Below are 4,626 nucleotides of genomic sequence, written 5' to 3' on the forward strand. Positions count from 1 at the left end.
CTTCCATAAACTTTTTATTAACAAAAAAAAATCATCTAATAACTTTATTTAATAAAATGGCTTAAACTTTAGTAAAATGACTTAAATTTTAATAAAAAGACAAAAGTTAAATATAATAAAAAATAAAATAAGTAATAAAAAATTAATGCATGGGACTTTCCGACTTTGCATGTCCTTCACACACACTCTTTCCATCCTTTACTATTTTTTTAAACTAAACATTAATTAACTAAACATTAATTATTTCTCAACGTGACTATTTTTTAACTTAAACACTAACTGTTTCTTAAATTGACTAATTTTGAAACTGAATGTGTGTACTTCAATATTTCTTAAACTGAATATTTACTATTTTTGAAAAAACATAGCACATATACTATTACTAATTTTAAACTGAATACTACTACTATCATTATTTCTTAAACTGAAAATTGACTATTTCTGAAACTGAACCCATATACTGCACTATTTTTTAAACTAAACCAGAGTACTACACTATTTTTTAAACTGATTATTTTAAAAACAAAACCCGAGTTGGCATGCACCTTGCATGCGCTTTTGCTTAGTTTATTTTTGGGAATTTTAATGAAAAAGGCTTCGACAACTGAAATTGACTATTTCTTAAGTTGAGCACGAGTATTACACTATTTATTAAACTGAACATGAGTACTACACTATTTTTTTAAACTGAACATACGTACTATCACTATTTTTTAAACTAAACATTATACTATAACTATTTCTTAAACTGGACACTTAACTATTTTTCAAACTGTCTATTTCTGAAACTCAACATCGGTATTACACTATTTTTGAAACTGAACACATATATTATTTCTGAAACTAACTATTCACAAATATTTAATTGTGACAGGATGACTTTGGTTCGTAATTGACAAGTCCAAACAAAGAAAACATGTCAAAGCTTTTTGTTTCAACTAATGCAAAGAAAAGATGACTGAAACAAACATTAGGATTTTGTTGACCCTAAAAACTACCTAGCCCATGTGGCACGCATGCCGAATAGCTAATAAGCTAATTACGTCATTCGGTTGAATGCAGGGCTTGCCAACTCGTCATCCGAGCTTGGTCGGGGAGTGAATGAGTGTTGATGTGGCGTTGGGCGCGCTGCTGACTTCTAAATCTTGCGATCGTGGCTAAGGAAGAAACACATCTCAACCTTCGGGTTCAAGAACCTGAAAAGAAGGATGCTAGTTCTACGAAGTTCAATATCAAATTCGGCTTTCAGTATGCGAAATATCGAGTAACTTGGTAACACTTCACTTTATCGAGAAGGTTAATGAGATGACCTTTTCCAACAACGACTCGGAAATCCTTGTTGACCGAGAATTGGATAGATAACCAGTCGGTCTTGAAGCAGTGTTATTTATCCAAACTGAAGATGTTGCTGATTGCCACCACTGTGTTGTTTGTCCAAATTGAAGGTGTGTTGGCGGGAAGAAGGAAAATAAAAATCTCAAGGTCTTTGAGAGGTTTCGCTTAGAGCAAGAGTTTGCGTAGGGCAGTTTTGTGTGTTGATTTGGAGGGGTTTCAATGATGCACTCCCCTCTCTATTTATAGTAGCAATTTCCTCAATAGCCGAGGTAGAGTTTCACTCGGATTAGAATTCCTTAACCCAATCCGAATAGATCTCGGCCAACCTGACTCTTGCAAGACTCTGAATCAAACTCTTTAATCACTCAGATTCAGCTATTGATTCTAGGCATTTTTTCTGATTCGAAGCATTCCTAGGTTCTGATAATTTCTTGTTGCATTAGGACTCGATTGCTTCACCCTTATCTAGATAGAACCTTCTCCTAATAGGACTCGGCAGAAATCCACTGGACCACGCCCATGATGGGAATATTCCTGACACCTCATACTGGACTGAGAACAATTATGGGCTACATCATTGGTAGCATTAGCAACCTGTATAATCTATATCTTACTGACTATGAAAACAAAGACAAGCAACTATCAAAAAGCCATTTACCACTTAGATTCTCAATGTTCGACTTCCAATTATTTGATTGTAGTTTACTAACAAGTTTTAATCCAAACATCTGGCTATTACAGTTCTTTCCATGAGTGGTCCTGTGAAATAGCTCCCTTAATAACAGCAATAAAAAATGTTAATCCTCCAATTGCAGTCTTGACATTAACACACATATTTACAAGGACCAATATTACTAAGGAGTTACACATAATCCCTATCAAACCAAGCAGAAATTCTGGAGAGATCCTTTTACAAAGCAAGAACTCCACTAACAAACCAAGAAGAAATTCAACTAACCTTTGCAATAGGTCTTGGTAAAGTCAGGTAGACGCATCAATTGGAAGGGAACTGCAGAGCTACAAATATATATATTATCTATGGTAGCATTAACCATTTCTCTCTTGTTTTCCCCAATAGCCTCGCGATTAAAAGTGCAAATCCATATGAACAAATTAAGAAAATACGAATTAAACCCATAATTCAGATTTCATACGTAAATTAAGAGCGCTTGAATAATTGAATTTCAGCTTAATACCTCAACAAGATAAATCAAAACAAAAACTCATGATTTTTTTCTTTTAAATTCCATTTCTTTAGTTTTCCATTAACCAAACACAAGAACAGGATTCACTTTTTTATTTCCCCATCTTAATCTCAATTTTCTCGTCAACCAAACAAAAGATTGAAATCAAGTCGCATACCGGTCCACTTAAGCTCAGGTATTGGAGCAGCCACTGGTACCCAAAATTATCTCGGAAATTGATGGGGTCGGGATGGAGGCCCTTACAGTGTTATCTGCCGTACAATACGCAGGTCAGCGTCTGAATGCCCCTCAGCAGCCGCCCCTTGCAATGCTATAAAATAATAGTATTATACTTCACATGTCCGATCGAATTCTCTGTTCTAAATTAAAATTAAGGAAACAAAACACAGATTTAGACATGCATAGAAAACTAGCTAGCACTTGATGAAAGTAGGATTTGGCACCTAGCCACTGTCTCTCACTCCCTCTCTCGTCTGACAAAAGAATAACGAAATTTATTTTATTTTTTTGCATTAATTTTGTGGTTTTTATTTTCAACAGTGACGCTTTGGAAGAGTATTTCAAAGGGTTGCGAGGGATTGTAAAAGGTTTGTGCAAGGCAGTGTCAAAAGACTTGGGATTTGAAGAATGCTACGTAGACAAAGCTTTTATTTCCCCATCTTAATTAATCTCAATTTTCTCATCAACCAAACAAAAGATAGAATATCAAGTTGTATACCTATCGACTTAAGGTACTCGAGCAGCCACGGGTACCGAAAAGTATCTTGGAAATTGATAGGGTCGGGAGGGAGGTCCTTGCTGTCAGAAGACGCAGGTTTGTGTCTGAACGCCCCTCAGCGGTCGCCTTTTGCAATTCTTGCACCTCAGGTACAGCGCCATGATCCAATTCCACTAGGTTTCTTCGACGGAAGCTAGATTCGGCAAGGGCGTGTCGTCTAGGTCGTACAACGACATCTCCGCTTCTTTCCAAGCGAGATCTGCATCTGTTTATCAGATGCATCAGGATTTCCATTGCCATTTTTCAGAGTTGGTGGTTGTCGATGCGTGTGTTGGAATTGTGGTGAAATGAAAAGATCTGAATTCCTGTTCCGACTTTGCTAATTGTGATGAAACGAAAAGATCGTTGGAAAGGGAAGACAGAGAGGAGTTGTATCTTAATTTAGTTGGAAGAGAAAATTACCTGGTCAGTCGGAGAACCAGAGAATCAAAATGGGAGCTCATTGATTTAACGGAGAAGAAGATCGGAATGGGCTGATCAAATGACAAAATTACAGACATGAATCTAGAGAAATTTTTTATTGTGACTGGAATACAGATGATACACCACGTGTTTTTATATAAGTGGTGAAAAATTATATTTTTTAAGTTATCAACTTTTTAACATACATATCCTACCATTTGTATAGTAAAATATGTTGTATCATCCCGTATTCCGGTCGCATTGAAAAATCTTTCATGAATCTGAGCTCTATACACCTTTCCTAAGCGAACCGGACCAAATAAACGGGAAAGATTTGAAGTCATGGGTAAAATGGGAAGCTCAATAAATTACATTTTTTGGGTTAGTCTTATTGGGTTTGTTTAGTATTGAATTTTGTCCTAACCATTAAATAAAGTTATTATATGGCTTTTGGTTAACATTCAAAATTTTCAAAACTTTTTCATTAGTTTTCTTAATTTTCCATCACTACTACAAAACTTACCTCCCATAGTACGTATGAATATCCTATGTAGAATCTCAAGCTTGATGATCGAGTCTTAAGAGTTTTGAAATCGTAAGCTCCATGGAAGCCTCATACTCAAATTGAAAGCACGATCACAATCCCTCAACCGAGTACATGCAATTACATGTATGTATCAACTCCTCCTCTACATCTCCACTCTCATTTTCTTCACTAATATCCAGCTTCGTTCTTCGTTTCTGATCGCTTAGAGTTTCTGGTTCCATTTGGTGCTTTTCAATTGGCTTGAATGTTGAAACTTCACCTACTTACAGTGACTGATTCGCTAGGGTTATCATTCAGCAGGATAGGTTAGGTTTTTCTCAATCACATCTCTGATTTTGTTTCTTTTGTTAGCAGCTGCA

At 35.9% G+C, this 4,626-nt stretch overlaps 1 long non-coding RNA gene across 2 annotated transcripts; it reads right to left on the reverse strand.

Moving 5' to 3' along the window:
- Positions 1-1,852: 1,852 nt before the first annotated feature.
- On the reverse strand, positions 1,853-3,862 carry LOC148692868 (uncharacterized). Of its 2 annotated transcripts, none has more exons than XR_015953621.1 (3): positions 3,721-3,862; positions 3,259-3,637; positions 1,853-2,850 (listed from the first exon to the last, which is right to left on the reverse strand). It is a non-coding gene; the product is annotated as an uncharacterized LOC148692868 (long non-coding RNA). The 2 variants fall into 2 exon arrangements; XR_015953622.1 differs by having other exon boundaries at positions 3,259-3,523; positions 3,721-3,850.
- Positions 3,863-4,626: the final 764 nt, after the last annotated feature.

This window comes from Pyrus communis, chromosome 11 (assembly GCF_041283825.1).
Source record: "Pyrus communis isolate YQ-2024b chromosome 11, ASM4128382v1, whole genome shotgun sequence".
Taxonomy (NCBI): Eukaryota; Viridiplantae; Streptophyta; class Magnoliopsida; order Rosales; family Rosaceae; genus Pyrus; species Pyrus communis.